The sequence below is a fragment of the Eutrigla gurnardus genome (genome assembly GCF_963514095.1).
Source record: "Eutrigla gurnardus genome assembly, chromosome: 24".
Taxonomy (NCBI): domain Eukaryota; kingdom Metazoa; phylum Chordata; class Actinopteri; order Perciformes; family Triglidae; genus Eutrigla; species Eutrigla gurnardus.
Window position 1 is genome coordinate 10,283,846 of NC_139935.1, and position 24,461 is coordinate 10,308,306.

General features: G+C 42.0%; 1 long non-coding RNA gene across 1 annotated transcript; it reads left to right on the top strand.

Annotated features, from left to right (window-relative positions):
* Positions 1 to 3,623: 3,623 nt before the first annotated feature.
* Positions 3,624 to 12,525, top strand: LOC311009752. Its single transcript, XR_014596691.1, has 3 exons — positions 3,624 to 3,711; positions 12,022 to 12,065; positions 12,335 to 12,525. It is a non-coding gene; the product is annotated as an uncharacterized lncRNA (long non-coding RNA).
* The last annotated feature ends 11,936 nt before the right edge of the window (positions 12,526 to 24,461 follow it).

Below are 24,461 nucleotides of genomic sequence, written 5' to 3' on the forward strand. Positions count from 1 at the left end.
AACGGATCTAATAAATCTAATAAGTCTTACCCTCTTTCTCCTGGAACGACTCTTCACAGCTTCCGCCTGCGATGCGAGATCAGGCTGTGTGTGTCTGAAGCTCCTGCGTACCGTTTCATAGAATGTCTTACAGGCAGCTGGAAAACAATTAAATGAGTGGTATGAATAAGAAAACTTAAGTCACAGTCAAATTAAAACAAGGAAGAAGAAAACAGTAAAAGTCACCGAACATATTCTTACCGCAATCTTGGGATTGTTCACCCGTCTTCTCTTCTTCGAGTTAACGTTAGTCTCTTTAAGGAAGGACTTCTGTCTTTCAAGGCGTTCCACGGAGAACCTCGTCCACTGCTTACTAACAGAACAGATGGGTTCCATGTCCATAGTTCCACGGTGGTGATGGGGGTGACAGCGACGCAGCCCAGCCACTCCAGCAGTCCTGGGACATCCTCAGAGTCTCCAGCAGTCCTGGATATAAGAATTATAACATTTAAACCACATTTTCTTAAGTGAAGCCTCTCAGAGCAGCATTCCTCCTGCCGGTGAACTTCTCCTCATCGTTCCCTCCACTGAATGAGGCGCCCGGTGTCTGCATCCGTCCCTTTAACGGACAACGGTGCACGGCGTTATTTATCACCGTTAGTAAATATATAACCACGGTTTAACATAAGCACTATATTATTAGTTAACGTCGGTAAAAACGGCACATTTTCCGCTTCGCTTGCGCTCGCTAACCCCTATGGTAAATTACCGTCAGTAGGCTAGCCGGCTGGCAGGACCTTCGATTCGTAACGTTAACATACAATGCCAACAACAATAAAGTAACGTTCATTATCAATACGATTTAAAAGTCAGCTGGAAACATAAAAGTCATGTTACAGTATACTTACATGTGTACGCGGTTTGTGTCGGGCTGTCGCCAGAATCACCGCAGTCGTCCGCCATTATCCAAAACTTTTCAGAAGTCAGACGAGCCGCAATGCATTTTGGGGAAGTTGAGTAGATTTAGCAAAGTCCGCTGTATACTCAGAAATTCTTGCCAATGCAGTATACATCCGGGCATTTCTCGCGTACACAAATTCACATACTATTGTATGTGAACGCACTACGTACTCAAATTTACGTCACAATTAAGTACGAGTAGGACGTTAGTATGGCATTTCGAACACAGCCGAGATCTATGATCTATGAACCCATCCTTGACCCTTTACCTTTGTGGCAAAGCCTGATTAAAAGTAATTGTTGAAGCAAATTGTTTTGTGTATCTTTGAATGAAGATGAAATGAAGTTATATCTTTGAATGAAGATGAAATGAAGTTAACACCTTTCAGAAAAATGTCACCTGGGGTAAAACTCCCCCTGCTACCCTGATTTGCATCAGTATAGCTCACAGCATTTTCCTTTACATGGTAAAGCCTCCCCTAGGATTACGGGGAGGGGGGTCATGGGGGGACAACTGCCAAGCAAGGCCCACGTCAATTCCCGGCAATTCACGTCAGTTTTTTGGTGTTTCCTGCAAATTGCCGTGTGCAGTCGTAAACCTGAACTTCCACGGCAATTTACAGGGCCGCTAACTGACGAAAATCCCACTTTTCATTCAGTGTAATCAGCTCACTTTTCAACCATCAAATCTAATCCCTCCCAATGTAAAGCTCCGCCTCCTATCCTGTTTCACGTGGAAATACATGTCAAAACGGAAGACTTTGGAAATTGACAGCTCTGACAGCATCGTTGCCATTGTTAGCGATGTTTGTGCCGCTGACACCGATAGCTGCTAGCGGCTGGCAGAGTTAATGGCGGGTATTTGCCTGGAAACATAACAGGAATAGGAATAGGGATGCAAAATCGATTAATTGTCGATAAGAAATTACTCGATTAAAATATATTAATTGCAATTAATTGCGTTTTGAACCCGTAATTCCCCGCCAGTCCACGTGAGGGCGCGCTTGACGCCAGACGTGCTTGACGCACATGCGCGAACACAAGCGAAGCAGGGCTCTGACGACAACAACAAGACAAAACGAGAAGCGGGAGGAGTGTTTCCCACACGACGAGACTAAATTCGGCCGCCATAGTCTCGATGTTCGCCCAAAATTATTTTATTAAGGCAAATGGACTTAACTAGTGGCTCTAATGATAGGCCTAAACAGGAGGGCAGCAGCGCTTATTAAAAGGGGAAATCCTCGCGGCTGGTTTGGCGTATCAACGTTCTGTTTTCCCCCGTCGCCATGGCAAGGCGTCCCCCGTGCCGACCCCCCCTCAGCTGGCGAGGTTGACGGCGCGTATAGCCCCGTTCACATACGTCGCTAACTATTTTAACTAGTTATTGTTTAATTTATGCATTTATTTTTACTTCAAAGTGCGGCTAAAATCCCCAAATGTCCTTCCAAGTTGCCATCGCTGTGAAGTGAGTCGACGACTTTGAGAAGCAGCTGCTTCATCCCACACATTTACCCAAACTAGTTTCTTTTTTTTTAAGAATGACTAATTGTCAGGAGAGCAGCTGCCAAGGTCAAACCTCCAGTCTGCTCCATCCATTTTTACCGTCCACACACAGTCACACACACGCACACACACACACACACCAGGTGAGACTTTGCTAGCATGTCATGAGAAGCGACATAAATCAGCTCTGGCTCATATCTCATCAGTCCTTGATTTAGATTAACAGGTGTAGCCAGGCGAGCAGTTTCTGCTCCGAGAGTGGGAGGGAGGTAAGGAAGGTCGGGAGGGTTTTCAAACTAGTGAAAATAGTGTTGAACAGCAGTTATCTGGTGAATTACAAAACAAAAGGAAGAGGGTAGAAGAAGATTAAATTCCCCCCCAAAATCAAGAGATTCATTAAACCAAGTGGGAGAAACAGTGCCAACTCTTCTGTAGTAGTTTATCTTGACAGCAGCAGAGTAGTAAAGATATCTAACTTTGACCTTAGGAAGGAGGCCCATACAGATCTGAACCAGAGGGCTCATCAAGGTGGAGCTCAGATACAAAAACCAACCAGAGCTGTTGGAGCAGAAATTATCTAACCCTCGATAATTAAACAGGCACTATTGAGGAATCCCAAAGAAGGGGTATTGTTAGAACTGTTGAGAATATAACTGTGGCGAAAAAACATCAGTTGTACCACTATTTATAGCGTCACATGCATAGATACATGATATCTGCCCTCTGCGTTTAACCCAATGCGAAGCATGAGATGTAGTGGGCTGCAGCAAATTGTCCAAGTTCAATGTCTCTCTATAGCACGCTTCTGGGGATAGAACGACCGTGAGCCACAGCCGTTCCGAAGAAATGAGTAAAAGCCGTATCAACTTTAGCCCCAGAAACTGCTGCAGGTTCAGGTCCTAGCAGCAAGAGTTGCAAATGTTAAGTGATGGCGTGTAGGAGGCTTCGAAGTAATTGTTGCTGCTTTCAAAGAGTCGTCCAAAAACTGCAATTGTGTAAAAAAGGAATGATCAGGTTTTGATTGCGGATATTAATTTTGACAAAGAAGCAAAAAAAGTATCTTCTCGATATAAAATATCTTCAATTATTTTGAAGTATAGGGGGAATTTCCGCTGATGGACAGAGGTGGAGCTAAGCTGCTGCTGGAACATCCCTTCTCCCTCTTCCCCACCGCCTTGCAGACAGGTTTAACCTCATTTCACCATGGTGTTGTGTTGTTGACGTGGCCTTTCCTGCCCCTGGTTTTTGGAGGAACCCAACTGTAACACTGTGAGTATAGTGCAAACAGTGGTGACAATCTCAGCCCAGAAGCCAGGGAGCAATGTTGGCATTGTGCTTTTCTGTAAAACCACGGATCTACCCCAGGGCCGCTTCCCAGGGCCGCTTCCCAGTTGGACGTGCCTGGAACACCTCCAGGAGGGTCCTGATGAGATCGCTCAACCACCTCAACTGGCTCCTTTCAATGCAAAGGAAATCTCTGAGCATCTCCCCCTTTCTCTAAGGCTGAACCCCACCACCCGACAGAGGAAACTCATTTCAGCCGCTTGCATCCTTCTCCTTTCAGTCACTCTCACAACCTCATGGGTTGGAAGGTAGATGGACTTTCGGCGGAACCCAACTGTAACACTGTGAGTATAGTGCAAACAGTGGTGACAATCTCAGCCCAGAAGCCAGGGAGCAATGTTGGCATTGTGCTTTTCTGTAAAACCACGGATCGACTGTCGCCTTTTTTGCGTCAATTAAGTTGCAATCCCATTGGGGCATTTGATGTCTTTGGACTGTACGGACCTGTCCACAGTCCATTGTGATAATTTTGAAAGAAAATGGCAAAATACATAATAACACATGTTGAGGTGCGTTTTTTTCTTTGCCCACACACAACACCCGGCTGCTTCCACTTTTTCCCAATCGCATTGCCTCCTCTTCATCTCCCACAGACCACGTTCCACAGGTGGCCATCATCCAGACATAAACCCCCCCCCCAGCTTTGCTCATTAACAAAGCCCAGGGCCCCACCCAAAGGCTCCGGGGTGCTGCGTTCACCCTGCACAGCCATCTGGATTCGGAGCTCCCCACTGCACTACTGCACCCACTGACTTGCACTGATCCCTCTGTCAAGGCTGAGACGAGCAAAACAAATGGGTGCATTTTTAATTTGAGCCTTCCAATTTCATACGCAGCTGTTTTTGGAAGTCGGAGGAAAGTTACGGGGCCGATGTTTGTTTGCGTGTTTGCTGAGGCGGCATGATGGGGTGGGAGGGCGTCATCGTCAGCAGTTTGTGGATTGCCGATCTTTTGTGGAGCATAAATAGATTTTGAAACAAAGTTAGAGGGAATTGCTCTTACCATCATTTGCAGAGCTGTGGATTTATTGAATGGCTATAAGTATGTAAGAAGCTTTGCGAGGCAGATGCTTTATAATGTCTCCTAATTTGACTTTTATCACGTTTTTTTTTACCACATTGTATGTAAATACACACTGCGGCCTGGAAAGTGAGTTTTTAGAGTTGGAAGTCTCTGTTACTGAGACACAGGTATTGATCAACTCCTGCAGTTATGCAGAATGTTTATTGCGATATTGAACCCCCTGACTGACTCAGAAATGAGATCACACACCGAGCAGCCCAGTGCAATCTCACTAATTTAACTGTAAAATAATAGCAATCGTTTCTAACTCTGAGAACACAACTCCCCATGAAGACAGAAAACAACACTACCAATGGGGACGTTTTTTTTATTTGCATTTGGTCCGAGCATGTGATGTAGTACATCTTGTTGTTGAAAAGTATACAAACCAATATGATGATTGCAGAAAATCCAACCTGTTCAATGGACGAAAGTTTCAGAGTGAGGTCATAGTTATGTTTTAATGTCCGACAATTTTGGACAAAAAAATGGGCAAAGGTCTTTAGTGATCAAGAAAGTCTACTCACAGGTTGGAGTCCAACGAAATAGGACTTTCACCCATGACACCAGGCAAAGTTTTTTTTGCCTCAATGATCCAAATTAGCTTTCCGTTTTTGGATCGGTACTCGGTAACTGTATGTATTATTATAGTCCAACCATGACATTTGACTAAACCTAACTAAGTGGTTTTGTTGCCTAATGTCGCCCCAAGCAATATATCTTGTGATTCACATCGATGTACATGAATCACAAGGTTTAAATCTTAGGAGTATTTCACCAACTGCCTTGAGTGTGTTGAAATACGACGGGGTGAATTTATCCAGTACCCTTTTGCTAACTGTAGAAATAAAAAACACTCCTCCTAGGAAGCAGCTCCTCTAAATCAGCCTCTTTTTTTTGGCAAAGAAACCCCCTCAGCACCTACATACTACATATTCTATAGAAGAGACTGGATGAATCCTTTCTTACCCTGAGTTGTTGTAACACAGCAATCATAACACATCAAAAAAATTTCAACAGAATCATCCTTTTCCTGTTCCGACAAATTGCCCTCTTACCAGCATTAGTCATGCGTTAATGCCATTTCCTTTTTAGCGGCATCAGGTGCCTCGGGTCGAAACCTTCTTCTACTTTAAACTGGGTCCACAATCAAGGACTCATGAATACGCACCGAGGCCTTCTGATTATACTTCTGAAGATGTAAACAAGTGTAATTAACACCGCGGTTATCGACTTTAGAGGAATTAATTACTTTTGATGTGTGAGCATCTCGAGGAGCTCCCCTCAGCTTAAGATCTTGTTAAGAAACGCGATGAAGCCGCATCCTTCATGTCGCGACTGGATGACACGATGAAGTGACACTTTGCTGGCACGAAACAAAACGGGCATTAATTATCGACGCCATTGTCTGCCAATAATGGCTGTGATTACAAATCACATCTGTCAGTCGCTATACTTGATCAATTCTAAGCTGGTTGTCTTTGGGAAGCCTCCGTTTCCTACAATATCGGAACCGGATTCAATACTTTTGTATAAATGTAACAAGTTTTATTGATTTTCATTTATTTTTTAATATATATATACATTTGGCAGTGTTTCTAATAAATGTTTAGCTTTTTTCAGCTTCTGAGCAGACTGTTCTTTTTGGGAGGGAGGGGCAGGAGGTCATATTAAAGTAGCCAGGATGGAAAAAACAGATTAAAAGCATGCAAACATGTTCTAGTAGGAACCAGAAATACAGGTATGAACCAGAAAAGGGGGCATAATGTTTTGGTCCTCTTCTATCACTCACTTGTGTTATGGTATATTGCCTGGTATTTTTTTTTTCATTGTCAGTGAACAATAATAACAAGCTGCTTTCAAATGTTATGATGATGGGTGAGGGTCATGAGGAAGGGGCAGGCCATTATTAAAGAGGAATCACTGAGCTGAGGTTGAGAAAAGATTAAATTATGAGGCCTTGCCTTTTTGGCTGCTAAAGGAATAGTAGTTAAATTGGAAGACCAAAGAGAAAAAAATGTATTATCATACTAGTATGATACATTACAAAATTACTACAAGAAAAGCTGCTTTTTGCTTCTTCTCAGAGTTTTCTCCTTAACATCCTTCGACCGAGTGTCAATTCAGTGTTTTTCTCTGGCTGAAAAGTGCTAGGGACATGAGTGTCTTTATATAAAGTCCAAAAGTCTTCAGCCCACAGCACTCGACGCAACTGCACAAAAAAGTCCAAAAAAGTGTACTGCCAATAGTTTAAGGCACTTCAGCTTTGGCTTCATTTTTCTGGCTGTGAGTTCATGATCACTTGACGTGTTCACATATTTGTAATGACAGCAAGACAGGTGAGTGTCTGAACTGAACTGCTTAACTAAGTTGGACAACTTTCTCGGTGTATTGAGCACTACACCAGAAAATACAAAAATACTCAACTCAAAGAGGCAAAAGAGAACAAGTATTGCATCCATCTATTGTCCTCCGCTCATCTGGGCCTGGATTGCGGGGGGCAAGCAGGCTTAGGGGGGCATTCCAGACAATCCTCTCCCCAGCAACGCTTTCCAGCTCCCTCTGGGTGACTCCAGGGTGTACCCAGGCTAGATGGGATATATAATCCTTCACAGCATTTTATGGGTCTACCCCAGGGCCGCTTCCCAGTTGGACGTGCCTGGAACACCTCCAGGAGGGTCCTGATGAGATCGCTCAACCACCTCAACTGGCTCCTTTCAATGCAAAGGAAATCTCTGAGCATCTCCCCCTTTCTCTAAGGCTGAACCCCACCACCGGACAGAGGAAACTCATTTCAGCCGCTTGCATCCTCCTCCTTTCAGTCACTCTCACAACCTCATTGGTTGGAAGGTAGATGGACTGGTAAATTGGTCCGGTACAACAGTCCGGTACAACAGCCGCACCAGACCTCTTGTCCATCTCACGACCCATTTTCCCCTCACTCATGAACAAGACCCCGAGATACTTGAACCTCCCCTACATGGGGGCAGCGACTCACTCCCAACACGGATTCTGGCGGAACATCATGACCTCAGATGCTGACTGGGAGGTGCTGACCCTCATCCCGACTGCTTCGCACTCAAGCTGCAAACCGTCCCAGTGCAGAACAAATATTTATTAGGTTTTAAGTCTTATTGTACTATCCTCTCTGCTGCTGTAAATTTACCTGCTGTGGGACTAACGAAGGATTGTTTAATCTTGTCTTATTTTATCTGATCTTAATTCACCTCACTCCTGGCATTTGACCCTGGAGATTTTCACCACTGTTTAGAAGAAGGAAATAACAGGCGAACAGCTTTAAAGTATCATATTTTCTTTTTTTGCGCAGTGGATCTAATTCATGCCGATGGGAAGACCGGGTGGATTGCTTGCCGGTGGTGCACACACACTGGGAATCACATGCACTAACCCGCGTAACTAACACGCTAACATGCACACACAGCCTGTGCAAACAAAGCACAGAGAAAATGACAACACACACAGAGGGAAAAGCGACTAAATCTCAGGAAGACGTGACTTTACCATATCTGTACACAGACAAAAAGCAGTTTAATTGCTATAGTAATGCCTTGATTTTGGACTAGAGCAACTTGGAAAACTTGAAAGTATAATTTTTGGTCTTTAATTCTCACATGACAAATTAATAGACAAAATGTTTTCAGATACTTATAATAACAATCTGAGCCTGCCAGTGGTGAAAAACAGCACTTTTAGTGGACGTCCGCTGACGGTGATGAATTGCCCAGAGTGATTACATTGCACCAGGGCTGCCGGCTGCACTGTTCTCCCTCAATACTGTTTTCTTCTGTTGTCCCTATTAATCACTTGGACACAAAAACTTGGGGAAAATAGGGTCCGGCTTCAGTACCTTGCTTTTACTTTCCTGCTGGGACGAAAACAATGTGACCAAACTTCATCAGAGGGTAAAGATATATACATAAGACTTCAACATTCGGGTGGCATTATCTTGGAAAAAAATGGATATACCTTTGATACGTGAATTGGTAAAGGAAATCTTGTGCTGGAGAGATTGACGGACGATTTGAAAATTTGCCGAAACCTTGTATTGGATTTTCTTGAAGGCTGAGGTGCAAAGTCTTTTCTTGGCTGGTTGTTTGTTTTCTCTATTTGGTGTGATTTTCTTTCATTTTGTTGTTAAATACGTTAAACATTATGTTTCTCTCCCTTTGGGACTGATTGGTTCGTCACATATTTGCCAAATACAGTCCATTCACATGGGCAGTAATGTTGATGATGCAGGTCTTTCAAAGACCTTCGTGACCAGTGAGGTGACTGACTTGCTACATCGAGGTCCAACAATACTTATAGCTTCAACAGAAAGTCCACTGTCTCTGAGCAATGAATCTGAAGTCAAAAAGACACATCTTCCGAAACAACCCCCACCACTTTGGCAAACTTAAACTCTGGAGGTGTGCCCCACTGAGGATAAACTTGGTCCTCCTCAGACGCTCAATCACTTGAGCTCAAGATTTCCCGGCAACTAAGCTGATTTCATGGTTAAAAAAAAACCTTGAGTGGCTCCTTGAAGGTTACCGCTAATTGGGACTATTTATCAACACACTCCAGCCAATAAGTGACAAGTACATGCTCTCTTCCCTGTTTCTCATTACCGCTATCTGTAATGAGGATGGGAATGTATCTTTTTGAATTTACATACAAGGGCGGACTGGGGGAAAGAGGCGAGTTTGGGGAGTCGGTCGGTTAATGGGATGAATAATTTGCCGGCTTTTGTGGAATATTCAACGCAGGGACGAAAGGTGGATTGAGGCGATAGCGCGTCCTGCCAAACAAATTGATGCTATCGATAGGCCAATCCTTCTGGAAAGCCAGGAAATAAGGTTTGGTTCCTCGGCTAATATCACACTTGCTTAATTTTAAGTTCTATTGAGAATGATGTGTATATATATATACATACATATATAATGGTTAAAATAAATGGAGAAATCACATTATTAATACTTACCCCATGGTGGAGAACGACGCACGCTGGCTCCGGCTTTGCAGAACTAGCGTTACAATATCGTAAACTTGTTACGTGATACCGTAGTATGGTATGTGTTGTGTGATTGGCTAGGAATCATTCATGCTAAGACGAAAGACAATCAGATTAACGCCACTGTTTGTGTTTTGAATTTCATTTTTTCTATTTTGTTAAATAAAAAATACTGAACATTTTTTATCATCAAAAGAGACAGATTTGTCTTGACAATAGTGATGATTTATGTCAATTACAAGGAGGTGTGATGCATTCTTGAGGAAAAATACGTCGATATTTCAAGCAAAACGCTTTCTTAAATCTGTTCAGTCAATGTGAAATGGTGCCAATTATGCCTCTGTATTATGTCTGTATCTTTTTGCTTTACTGATTAAAATGAATATTCCACTAATATTCACGTTTAAATGCAGCCGTTCATATTCGTAAGAGCAAACAATGTCCAAAGAATGATATCAATATAACACTTATCTCTTCATCTGAAAATGCTCCATTCAGAATATGATGGTTACATGACTCGTATCAAATGAGGAATATTCAGCACAATAGTGGAATATGGAGTGTGCATGTCCTTGTTTATAATATTTTGCTTATGAAAGTGAAACACTGCACTGATGTGTTTGATCCCATTCAAAGGGGACAATGTGGTGACCTTGTTTTGCTTTACAACAGTTCTGAATGGAGACGGATTGTGATAGAGGAGGGGTGGATGGATTTGTGCTGAAAACAGACGTCCTTATCTGGTAATTACGGCTTACAATACAGTCACATTTCATTCCGTTTGCCACCTGATATCAGAGCCAAAACAAATAACATCCGAACGCCGCCTTGAATCCAAATGTGACAGAAAAGTGAGTGCCCCGGGTGACGAGACGCCGTCGCATTCCGGCTCCTTCTTTGCTTCCCCGAGATTAACCACGTTGATTTAATCATCCACATTACGGAAGTAATTAAAATTTCTGAGCCCGTTTTGGTGAAAAAAGAAAAAAGGCCTTTACAATGGAATTATCTGGAGACGTTTGTCCCCCCGCGGGGCATTGCTATGCAGGGCCGGTGCTGCGTTTCAGAGCACTTGTCAAGTCTTATCTTCGGCGCTCGTCCAACAGGTTCCTTCTGTCACAGCGATGCGATCGAAATGCTGTGCGGGGAGAACGTACGGCTGCAGGTGTTGCAAACATTGCATGTGCATCTTTGCTTTCAACGCTGGTTAATGGTAACCCGCAGCGATGGGCAACAAACAAAGCAATTTCCATTTTGAAAAGCGTCAAGAGCTTTGACAAAAACACGGGCAACTTGAACATGTAGATTTCATTAAGTCCTACCACAGTAGAGCGAGCAACAGCCAGGTAGCTAGCTAATTTAAGCTCTCCAAATTAGGAAGGAGTTACAATCTGGGGAGCACCAATGTGAAACGTAGAAAGATTCCACTAGTACTCCGAATGTGCCAAGTATATTTGATACGTTTTACGTAAACGTCATATTTTGTTTGGATATTCCGAATGAGGCCTTAAGATACCTCATCATTCATTTTCTAACAAGTCTGTGGAAGTTATACGTACGTTGTACGTGGATGTTAGCGTGGATGTTAGCATCCCGTCAGAACAACGACGTTTTGTTGCCTAAACATAACCAAGTACTTCTATCGCATTTTAGCTCCGTAATGTTTACATTTCATAGTCAAGTAGTTTTGTTTGTAGCTATGTAGTTTTGTTTTGTTCGTTAGCTACATGCTTTGGACTGTAACTGTTCAGTTCGGGGGGAAAAAATATATTTCTGTGGAAAGGTAGAAATGTTTTGTATTTGGGTCATGATTTTGTAGGGGGCAGGGTTGTCGAAAACCAAACTTGGGGCTTAGATCCACAAGACTTTAAAGACATCTGGAAAAATAATCTTTGAAACTAAAGAGCACTTGTTTGCAGCTAACATTGGACACGCCAACGTTTCTGGCTCAGACTCGGACTGACTTGTACTCACCAGGAACTCTTTCCCGAAGTTCCCTCCAGTTTTTTTTTGCCACTTGTCTCTGTTTATTTATGAAGTAGATTCATAAAGCTCTAGGATACATAAGTCTTTGCATCAAGATCCACTGCCCCCCAGTGTGCAGGGGATTTAACAAATTAGCATAAACTCCTGACAACTGTACACACTCCCCTCTGCAGGAAAACCATGCGATGCAGTGGAAAGCACTGGAGCAAGCGAGCAGGTGTGTATTTTTTGCTGTTTTCTAAGAACAAGAAGGAACATCGAGCTCGAGTAAGGTCCCGCAGTTCATCACCACAATCAGATAACATGCGATTCTCAGTTCTGTTGCATGTACGTGCACCTAGTTTTTATGTGAGATCAGTCAAAGATATTTTCCACACATTTATATAAAAAAAACCCACAACTGAGTCATTTTTAATGTCCTATTGTCTGAAAGATCAGTATGTAGCTGAATGTGATACAGCTGTTGTGTTCTGCTTTATTTAATAGTGAGAGTACCAGACAGGAGAGGCACTTGACATGCAGCGAATGGGCCTGGGTGGGACTCCAACCCGATCCTCTGCAGTGAGAACTGGGCCTCAATAGTTTACCCTCCGGGGATCCTGTCAGACGAAGCCGGTTTTGATGTTAACGAGGTATCTTCGGGATTACCTGGGTTTTCTTACCAGGTCGCTTACAATGGCAAAGCCCTGCACACACAACCTACTCTGTAGGAGTTCATGTTCACAGTTATTCCTCAATTGCTTTGGCTCATTTCTTGAAACGGTGTTCTCAAAAGCCCAAGGTGCGTTTGTCAAAAATAGCTCATATGGTACAACACAACACCATAGCTCACCTGCGAAAGGTCATAACTCACTTAAAATAAAAGAAGTCAATGTCCTCAAAATGAAAAGTTCCCTTGGCACCGTGTAAACAATGGCGGTCGGAAAAATGTTGTTTTCTGGACGGCAGTGGAGGCTGGAAATCTTCCTTATATAACATAATTTTTACTTTACTGCAATTCTACTGATTTGCTATAACTGGAATAATGTAAGAGGAAGAATTCCAGCACTGACTGAGGACATACTTATTTTCCCTGTGGAAGGTTTAGATAATCGAAGACACTTTAAAACATTAGCCTGTACTCAGCCCCTATGGTTAATTAGGTGGTCCACAATGTTGGCCCCTATTTCATCTGGTACAGCTCTATGTATTTGTACTCTTCTGCCCCTTCCTCTAATCTGCTGCCTTCCCCCAGGACACCACCAGGGGTCTTTACACCTCTTCCTTCTCCTCCAGCAGGTTAATTATCTACCTATAAGTTCCTCCATGTCCACAAATTGTGGTTATTCTGTTGTAGTCAATATCTATTCCTCAAGAACAGCACCTGTCAGCTAACTTGAGATAACATGTGATTGGTGGGGGGAAACTTTACATTTGTTAGTGAAGTTCAAGTTTCTCCTGACAGACAGTTTACCAATTTAGTGGACGTTACTAAAAAATCAATAGTACATAATGATATTCATGGTATACGCCTCCCTACTGTGAATGCGATGCCTTAGAGGATGAAATAATTGGTACGTTTTGAAGAGAACTATTCAACTGAGAAGCAACATGATCCGTTTTGATCAGCAAATATATTCAGTTGGTAATTCTGCAAATTGCAGATAATTGTACTTACTCATTTGCATATGTGCTAAAGAATTAGCATTTTTTTTAAATAATGAGAAATTCAAATCGGTTGTGAACCAGTGCCCACTGGTTTGGAGGTTTACATATGAATTCATTATCATTTGAGAATTGTGCCAAAGCAATTGAGAAAAACTGTTAGACGAGCGATCAACTAGTTAAAACTGGGATTGTGAGATAACAAAAGTGAAGTCATAATTTATACATGCCAAATGCAGAAAAGACTGGTGGTAATGAAAAAAAACACTGACGAGTGAATGTGTAAATCAATAGATTCATAATATCACTGACATAAGATGTGTTTTATAATAAATTAATGTGTTGCCCTGATTAATTCTTTTAGCCTTTTTAATAATCACCTGTGTTGTATTAGTCTCAGCCCTGCTCTGCTCCCTTTGTTTCCACCAATCAGTTTCCAGCCCGCCCTCATGTCAGCCCACCTGTGTCTTGTTGCCCCATTAGTTTCTGGTCTGTTTAGTGTCTTGCCCTCCAGTTTTGTTTTGTGCCTCTTACATTTTATATTTCCTTGTCGAGTTGTTGAAATCCGTGTGAATAAACGTTCATAACTTGCATTGTATTTCTCTGTTGATTAAGCATACTTAAGCAGACATGTATCTTCGGAAAATGTGTTTATTTGGACAAATGAAACAATAAAATACACAAAAGACTAAAATCACAACATTTTACAAACAAAAACCAGAGAACAACTGTTTAATCACAAACTTGTCCACGATGCTGTGAAGCCTTATGTTGGTAGTTTGTAACGTTTAGTGAGCCAACGGCAGTCATAAAGTAGCATGCTAACATTGTTGTTAGCAATATCACGCTAGCTGACTAGCTAGCCGGTCAGCTTGCATTACTCAAGGAAGCATTGCCACTAAATGCTGCTGCTAAAAATGTAACGATGCCTAAAATTAGTTTAAATTTGACATAGAAACAATACCGCAATTAGTCCTTATACAGAGTTCCTGTACATCAATGTTGGATGTTCGGTAGATGTCGGGAAAAAGAGGACCTTTAGGGGACCGACGTTGGACGTGCAACAACGACGTAGAAAAGTCTTTATTGTTTGTTGCTGTGTCTTCCCAGCCTGCCTTTATTAATGCCTCTGGTGTCTCAGTATGTTGCTCATCACCTTCTGGTTTGATTTTCAGTTTTGTTCCTGTTGATATTTTTTTTTCCTTTCGGACGTTTTATTGCCTGCCTCTGCTGTTTTTCCCTCCCTGTCAGTTTTGTATCAGCTAGGTCATTAAAGTTCTCCTTTTGTTTAGTTTCGCCTGCCTGCCTCCTGTTGCTTCTATTTTTTTTTTTTTTTTTACACCAACCATGACGGCGTTCTTTTTTTCAGCTGCAACTCCAGTGGTGTAAAACAGACTTGGGTGGTGGCCCTGTATAACTTTACTACCAGTACTTACATATGCAGGGTGATTATAACATGAATGTTGTTATATTTAGGATATTTCGCTATTTAATTCACCACCTAAATTGCAGCTCAAAGAATGAGGCTAAAATATTGTCATTACAATAATTTCCCAAACAGGATAAATAAAGTATCTTCTTTTTTTATACAAATACGTCAAGTGACACATTTATTTAATGGAATACACAAATTAAATTATAGTGGCAGATTGAAAAAGCCCATAAACACCATTGTAGGGTCGCCGATCAGGTTAGTTAAGACAGATTACCCAAAGGTACCTGGGTGTGTTGAACTCTTCATAGCACATCTGGTGAAGTACCAGAACGCCCAATGTTCTGCGTTAAATATCCCAAACAAATTTAAATGCCACGACGGGGATGAAATATCAAAGTGGTGGAGATTTGCATCACAATTTGTCTAATTCCTCAGAGCACTTTGCTCCTCCGAGGTGGCCAGCTGCCGACGGAGCACACTGACAAACAATTCACTGCAATTTCTGCTGGAAAAAATGAGTTGTTTCAGCATCAGTGGCCTCTCTGGCAGATAGATATGGATCTTCTCTCGCTTTGATTCTGCACAGCCGAGTCTCAGGATCAGAAATAGCGATGACGTCATCACATTTAAACCTGTCATCACCAAATCCATCCACAGAAAGATAGCACTGCTTTATGTGTGTTTCTTAATTCATTAAAACGTGCCTTTATATTGTTCTTTAAATGATGGCTAAAACTACGAAGACACAAGCCAGCCCTTACTGTTTCAGACGGTTCACAAGGATCCGTTTTCTCCCAAATCGTGTGGTGACTGACATTTTCTCAGACAGTAGATACACCGATTGAACCCTTGAAAGTGCTTTTGGGCATTTTCCCTTTAATGACTTTTGGCTCGGCCTTGAGTCAGGTTGGAAAGGGTGAGAAGAATGAGTATTTTCTAATCCTCCCGTAGGTTATTTCCATTCATCAGGCTTCCAGCTGCACGTTCCGCGGCCGCCAGCTGCTGGACGCCGACAAGGAGCTGATAGAGGCGATTACTTTCAAAACTGGAACGTCAAGCCAGACCCTCCGAATTAAAGAAAGAATTAGCTGAGTATTTGTTTCCAGACACTTCAAGCTCAGCTCAGATTAGCAGCTGTTTTTCTTCAATCAGAAACTCCCAGAGGTCCTCAAAGTTTTTTTTCTTTGATAAAGGTATAATGCTTCTGGCTCTCAGAAATGTAACACAAAAGAGAAAACTATTTAATAGGCCAATTTCTCATTGCTTTTTCTTGATGTGTCCTTGTAAAGGGGCGATTAAGTTTTCTTCCGAGACGAAACACAATGCTGATAAACTGAGTCGATCTGACTGATCCCGCCGAGCCATTAATGAAGGCAGAAAAGCATATACAGTATCTCTGTAATAGCCCAACAAGCGTCGGATAACATCACACGGTGATATTAAGGTAAGACAGATCTGTCGGCGGGTGCATTCTGGTCCACATTAGCGCGCCGTCTCGCCTTCCTCTAGCAATGGTATTCGTGGGGGGAGAAAAATGGCAGAGAAATCAACTGATGGCCGATAAAAATGTTGCTAACCCCCGAAAGAGTAAGCAGTGTTTGAAAAGAGTCGCTGGAAAGTTAAACTCGTTTTCCAACAAAATAATTCATCAGACCTGATGTTTCATCATCTCTGGAGGAACAGACATCTAACTTTACATTGAACTCAAATAACATGTGTGTGTTAGTTTCTTGTGCATCAGACAACTACATCAATGATCCTTCTGGGTTTTGATACATTTGACTATCTAATCATTCGGGGTGGGACGATATGGTTATGGTCCGATTCGATTTTATCACGATACTTGGGTGCCAATTTGATTTGAGATGCGATTCCGATTTATTGTGGCTATTGCAACTCTCGTGGCTCCTGGCGGCTCTAGGCGACTCAATGGCCTTTGACGGCTCTCGGTGACTCGGTGGCTCTTGCTACTCTTGGTGGCTCTTCAAGGCCCTCTGTGGCTTTTGATGGCTCTCGGGACTCTCGGTGGTTCTTGACGGCCCTCCGTGACTCTTGCCGGCTCTCGGCGGCTATTGGCGGCCCTCCGCTGTATTTTCTAGAAAAGGATATAAAGTCACACTGTCTGCTCTACTTTATCAAATGAATAAAAATATATCAATTCCAGGGAGAAATATAAATTAAAAAAAATCTTCCCTTACAATAGAAATCGTGTTCATGTTATCTGAACGTAGACTTCATCAAACTCGATTAAACCATAATGTGGACCAGCAGAAAAAAGGGAGTTCTATTTTTGTCCATTCTGTTTCTGGTCCACTTCAGTCTTTCATCACTCTACTGGTCAGTTTAGCGTTGCTGCTTGTGCTTTTTGTCATTCGATCGCTCTAAAATATCTGTTTTCTATGAGTGAGTAAAAATGTGGAACTTATTAGGTCCATGACCTTCACCCCCTCACATTTCATTCATTCGGCAGATGATTTCATCATTTCTTTTTCCCTATTAGGATTAAGGGTTCAGCATCTCACACATGCAGACAGACGGGGTTTGGGGATCAAACCACCAACTGGACCATTAATGGACTCCCTGCATCGGAGCTACAGCTGAACTCTACTTCCCACCCCTCCATGTAAAAACACACTCCTCCTTGCATCACCCCTGAACCATGGACTGTACATAAGAAGTGGATGTCGTCATGGTGACGTCACTCATTGATTTGTGGACTACGGTTTTCGACATTTTGGCCGTCGCCATCTTGGATTCTTTGGAACCAGTGAAGGAAGTGACCATATTTGGACTGCGAAGAAGCTGCTAAAAAAGGTTTGCTTCATAATTCAAGGTCAACTTTACACCTAAGTGTGTAATTCATCTTAGTAGCTAACTGCATTGGTAGCATGGTAGCGACCTGTCAATCAGCAGGTAGCCCTGCCCCGAAAGCATCCCCTGCTTTCTGGTCTGGTGGACTCTAAATTGACCATAATGTACTAAATAAACATCATGCTGGATGGAAGAAGACTTGAAACTAGAGATTGAGACCATAAACTCATGTTTCCAACGTTACCTGATATAATAAATAGTCGGGTCATTTTCTCATAGACTTCTATACAATCAGAGAGGAGTCTCGCCCCCTGCTGGCCAGCAGAGAGAATGACAGTTGAAGGCACTCAGCTTTTAGTGACAACATGGTGACACATCAAATATTAAAAGTACACGATTTGGTTGATTTTAACCATCTTGAAAATGACAACGACATAAAAAAGAAGCTTTTTATGCCATTATTATTGTATACTGAAGAGACTAAAAGCATCCAATATGACTGTGATTCATTGGCTGTGTGAGGAGAAAGCAGCTCTCTGTTCCTGTCAAATGTGGTTACAGCAACGCATCACATGAGACATGTCAACGTGTCACAACTTCAGGGCCAGGAGGAGACTCGTGGGTTACCATGGATACGCGCCGCTGTGGATGAAGCCGTCGTAGCCGCGAGCACACAACACACAGTCGTGAAAACAAGAGGAAAATGGAAGTATAGTGAGGGGAAACTGACAAGATGCAAAACATTAATACAGTATGTGTGAGTCCGTTTTTGTTTTATTTCATCCATCCGATAAAATGCACTTCATCCGAAAATGAAAAATAAAAGTGTCGTCCAGCAGTGAGGAAGATTTTGTGATCATCTCATTCTTGAATATGTAAATTGTTGATATTTTTGATGTTTGTGGGCCCTAGGGTGGCTCTGAGTGGTCAAATGCCTCTTTAGATGCTTTTTGACGGATGCAAAAAATGTGGAAAATCGCAATCTATTCAAAGTTAAGGAAATCGCCTTCCCTCTTTGAATTTCTGTTTATTCCCGCGTTTAAATGTGTGTACTGTATGTTGAATAAAATGCAAAAATAAAGAAAATAAATAATATTTTGCATGTTTACAATATCTAGAAGTCTGTCAAATTAAGATAAATCTTTGGTCATAGACACATTGCTGAGTGTGCTAAAAGAAAAGGGATTGATCCGGAAACATGTGTCCATGCTTACTTCTATCTTAAATGAGAATATTCTGAATCTGAAAATAAACAGAAATGATGTTGGCCTTTGTGATCCAGGTTCAACGCCGTCGGAGTGATTGTTTCCGTGACGATGGGCATTACGAGTCCGTGAGGATTATGAACAAGTCTTCAAACACGTGAAGTTAAATGGCCTGTCGCCGGCTTTAATCCCAGCCTGATGGAAACGGAGGCTTATTTCAGAGACTTTGATCATCGGCGTATAAAAGGATAACTGAAACTCAGGAGTAATGAACCAGATCCCATTTTTTAATGATCCTCTAATATACTTGCACTTACACCTTATTAAAATGATGAACTTGCAGTTAACTTGCAAACAAGTTCAAGTTCAAGGGGATTTCAGTCCAAGATGATTCCCCATGTTTCATCTTTGTGTCGCTCAAATGACTTTCAAACAATGTATTTCATATTTTATTTCCCCGTCAGACAACAAAAAACAATCAAAAAGTAACTCATAATTAAAATACAATAAATGCTAATGGCGACAATGCTAACATGTGGATTAGGGGCGACAACGTTCGTAAACAGTTTTGTCTGTGTCTACTTTTTAAAATTCTGGACTATTTTTCCGATCCGACATGCACCCTTTCAATTCCTCGGCTAATTTTGCCATTGGGATACCCTTTCAAAAATACTTTGCTCTGACCTAAGAAGTTCTTCTGGGGTTCCCCAACTCTTCACCTGTCTCTCGTCACCAGTGTTTGGAATAACACCGTTTAAAAGAACGGCGTTAGGTAACGCCGTTATTTTTTCAGTAACGGGGTAATCTAACTAATTACTGTTTCTGTCGTTACAACGCTGTTATCGTTACTGAACGTTAAATGCGGTGCGTTACTATGAATTGAATTTGTCGGTTAAAAAAAAAAAGTCAGGATCGTGTTCTGCTTGCGCGCCGCTCGTGCCTGGTCTCGGCAGCCTGTTGTCTGTGGAGAAACGTGCAAACTTGCCGCGAGCTGGAGCCGGAGTTGGGGCTGCTGCTGGTCTGAGCGGCGCAGGAGGGCCACGCGGGCCCCGGTGTCCCACCGTTTTGGTGTTGGACGGGAATCCGGTGCAGCTGTGGAGCGCGGATGATGAAGACGGTGGTGATGATGATGATGATGAACGGCCCGGCGGCTCGAGGCACCGGGGTCTCGCCGTCATTATGTCTATGCTGTGCGCTCTGACCCTGTTTTGTGATATATGACAGACACAGCGTCTCCCACTGTATAATTTCTCCTCAAGTTTTAATTATTCCCGCATGCGAGGTGCGGAGAATGCGATCTCAATTATTATACACAAGACTACAGGCTACGCGACTATAGGAGTAGACTACAAGACTACAGTTTGCCATCTCCTTACAAGATCTTTTTTGTGTGAAATGAACAACTTATCCCTAACACTGAATTTTTCATGAATTATACTTAATAGCCCAAATAAAAACATTTCACGCCGGTGCGTCTTTTACGCATTCCGAAGGTGCCCGTTTGATCTTGGATGGGCTTGGATTCGGACATTACTACATTTCAGGATTTTCAATGGTAACAGATAAGGTCATGATAATAATCATCTTGCTTTATTATTATTAGCACTACCATCTCCTCAAACTAAACAAGCAGCGTCTCGGAGCTGTCATTTTTTCTAAATGAGCCGCGGGACTCGATGTTTCGCGCTGTAGGCATTTTAATAGCGCATTTTAATCTGATCAGTTAACCGGTTTCAACCGGTTAATGAGGTTCGGTGGTCGGTCAAAAATATTTTTAGTTTTGGCCATCCCTAATTCAAAGAAGCAGCAGAGATGGCGAGTCCGGAGCAATCCGATGAAAAGTTAGCATTTTCAAGGTGGAGATGTCTGTTCTACTCATTTCAACTGACTTGTGAAAACTGCTCAGAAAAATCCAAATTCTTTGACATAAAGCAACTTTTTTTTTTACAGTAACGCAAATAGTTACTTTCCCTGGTAACTAGTTACTTTTATTATAAAGTAATTCAGTTACTAACTCAGTTACTTTTTGGAACAAGTAGTGAGTAACTATAACTAATTACTTTTTTAAAGTAACGTTCCCAACACTGCTCGTCACACATATACTGTATATCTGGGTTAGCAGTCGATTACTGCCCTCCTCTGGGACTAGCATGAAGGCAGCTGTTCTCCTTGATTCTGCTTCATCCTTTATGTTGTATTCATATCAGGAGGCATCAGTCTCAATGTCTTCCTGCGGAGACGGATCTATTAATCAATGTTGGCGAAGGGAAGAAAGCCTTCTGCAAAAGGCAGGAATCAGAGTTACACGCTCTGAACTGTTAACTGGAGCTTCATATTTAGTCCTGACATGACATCACTGGGCCCCATGCACCAAAACATTATGAAGGACAAATTTCTATTTGTTCTATTTGATTTGGGATTTGCTGACTCTAACACATATTTCAGTGTGTTTTTTATTGAATTTTTTGGGCATTTTCTTTTTTTATGGAGAAGACACCCTGAGAGTGAAGAGCCGCCAGGCGGACTTGAACCGGGGCCGCTGCAGTTCCACGGCATGATATTTTTTTCGATTTTTTTTTTTTTGGATTGGCCCACTCCAGCTTCCTCCCACATTCCAAAGACATGCAGGTTAATGACTCTAAAGGTACGTGTCCACAGGCAGCGGTGTTTCCCCGCGTCCCATTCATTGTCTATGTGAAAAGCCGTGCAATGCATTCTGGTAGCGTCGCGGCGAATGTCGAGAGACGGCGCACAGTTGGCCGCTCCTCATCTGCATAAAGTTGAGGTCAAATCTACTTTATGCTAATCAGAAGCGCCGGGCTCGACTCGCCGCCTCGGGAACGCTCGCGAAAATCTTCTAAACTGAATGTTGTCGATCTTAAATAAAGACGGATTCAGCAACTGCATAGCTTATTTCTCACTTAAAATGTTTTCAGCAAACACCTTTCGGTGAACTATTTTCGTAAAAATAAGAGAAAGTTTCCAAACGAGCCGCCATGTTGGTCTGCGTGAACTCCGGAGCAGACAGGACAGCTGTGAAAGCGATCGTCCAATCAGGTGCAGCCATGAACTGTACGCGTGATTGTATGAAGGAGAGCGCCTGTCAATCATCCTCTAGTGGCAGCCCACCAAGCGTGCAATACTGGGAAGCGGCACGTCCACTCGCGTTTAAAATCGCCCCTGTGGACACGTACCTTATGGCTACATTTACATGATGATGGTCTGAACAGAAGACGCAAAAGTGGCGTCAAGTCTTCACTTTTTATTCCGCGTTTGGACAAGCATTTTCAGGAGGAAATCTGCATGCATACGGTGACGCAAAAGTGTGTGGAATTCGATTGGGTATGCATGCCAGGCAGCTAGGTGGTGCTTTGCGTCTTGGCAGTATAGATGGTGGTTTCAGATTTTTGTGTTTTTAAGCCCAAGAAACGCCGTCACCGTCTAAACCAAATGGCACTTCCGATAAAATATTTGGTCGTTTTTATCCGCAAGGGTCCTCATGCAAACAGGGCCTAAATGTGATCAATATGATGTCATGTTTCTGAGGAACAGCTACTAATAACCCTGTGTGTGTGTGTGTTTGTCTGTGTTAATGCCGCACAGGTGTGGCCAGTTGATTGGATTGCTTGATTGCTGCAACAGGATTGGCCGGAGGGTGATGGGACAACTTTTTAAACCCTCAGCTGTGGCTAGTTCTGACTTATGTCGCACTGCCACAAAACTGAATGTGGATTTATCCCCTGAAAATAGTCCTTAATGCGTAACCTACTCCAGGATTTCACTGGCTTTTTTTTTTTTTTTTTTGGGGGGCAATACTTTAGATTCTAATGTCTGAAATCAAGGCAGCTTAACAAAAGACTGAGATTGAACTTCTCCAGCTCTGATTGATTGATGGATGTCATGACACACATCACATTTAAATTTTCCAGGAAGGATAAATCAATGGATTTTGCTATAAAAAAACACTAAGAAATCAGCATATATTGTTAAATACCTGAACAAATCTAAAAGGGTTAAAAAGGCATCTCGCAATTAAACCAAACAAAGTCCATTTTTCATATTCAATATCAGCACCACCTTACTTCTTAATGTAGGACAGAATGTACATAAGGTTGACTTATTTGCATATTTTGTGTAATTTTTATATTTAAGGTACTGTTTTCCGATCTTGGAGCTGTTTGATATGGTTTTCGTGTGTTATATTTGTGGTTTACTTCCGTTCTGAAGGGAATCTTGCTGCATATTGAGTTTTCTTGTTGTGAGAGTCATTAAGTCAAAAATTCTGAAAAAGAATAAAAGAGTGAATCCGCTGGGAATTCATAACAGCTCGGCAATAAAGTGAGAGGCTCACATAATTAGAAAGTTGAATTATGAGGTTATGAGTTAAAATAAATCAGAAAGAGAAGAGGTAATTAACAAGACAGTGATTTGTTTCATACTTCTAAAAAGGCATGAACATTTGATTTACTCCCTTTTGAATATTTCTAATATTCACAATCCAACATTGCAAATTTTAAACAGTTTGCAAAGCAAATTCTGTAATTTATTACTTTTTTAAAAATGCACATCTATTTTTATGTTTTCAGACATCTTTGTTTCGACCAATCAGCAGACTTTAGTGGACTGAAGAACTGTTACCTTGTACTGCAAAATTAATCATTTATATAATAAGATCGATACTTGGCTTTGATACAGTATTGCCAGACAAAATGTTGCAATAAATTAATGGATTTAACCCCCTAATTTTGATCTAAAACAACATTCTGCTTTGTTGGTGTTTAATATTTAAAAATTGTTTTAAGCAATACTTTCGATGTTGTGATGTATGAACAGAAAATTAGATTTTGCACAAATTAAAACAGTGGCAAAAAAAAAACCCCGCAGACACTACACTGCAAAATATGAACATTTTGGATTAGGTGTGGTAGGTGTGAAATTTTTAAATTGATTATACTCCTGTGGTGTGAAAAGGCTGATATTATTAAGTACTTTTTTAAAATGATACTGTCACATATCCAGGACTTTATTAGCAGAATTTCTCATTAGGACTTTTTTTATTGCATTTTAAATTCCGCAGTGCTGCTTGCAGCTACTAAATCGAAGGTTCTCGAGCCTGCCAGCGGATACATCATTCATTTGCTGTATGGAAACATGCAAACATTATCTCAAAATTAATTGGCCCAGTTATCAGTGGCAGCCTTTAGAACGATGCCCTAGTAGGGGGGGGGGTATTGAGGGGGTTTATGCAAATGAGGGTGGAGGAGCTCGTCATATGGAACGGCTCGGGAAAGAAAAAGGTAATAGCGAAATACGCGTTTACCGCCGCCGAACCTTTTGGAGCATTTGTGTCGGAAGCGCCTTCAAAACAGGAGACAACGGCGAGGTAAGTGACAGAACAACGCGTCACCCTCCCTCTTCAGGACGCATAACTGATTATGACAGATATTATTGTAGCACCAGTCATTTGCATCTTGATGTGGTGGAATGAACTCATTTCATGGTCCGCTGGGTGGTTTTG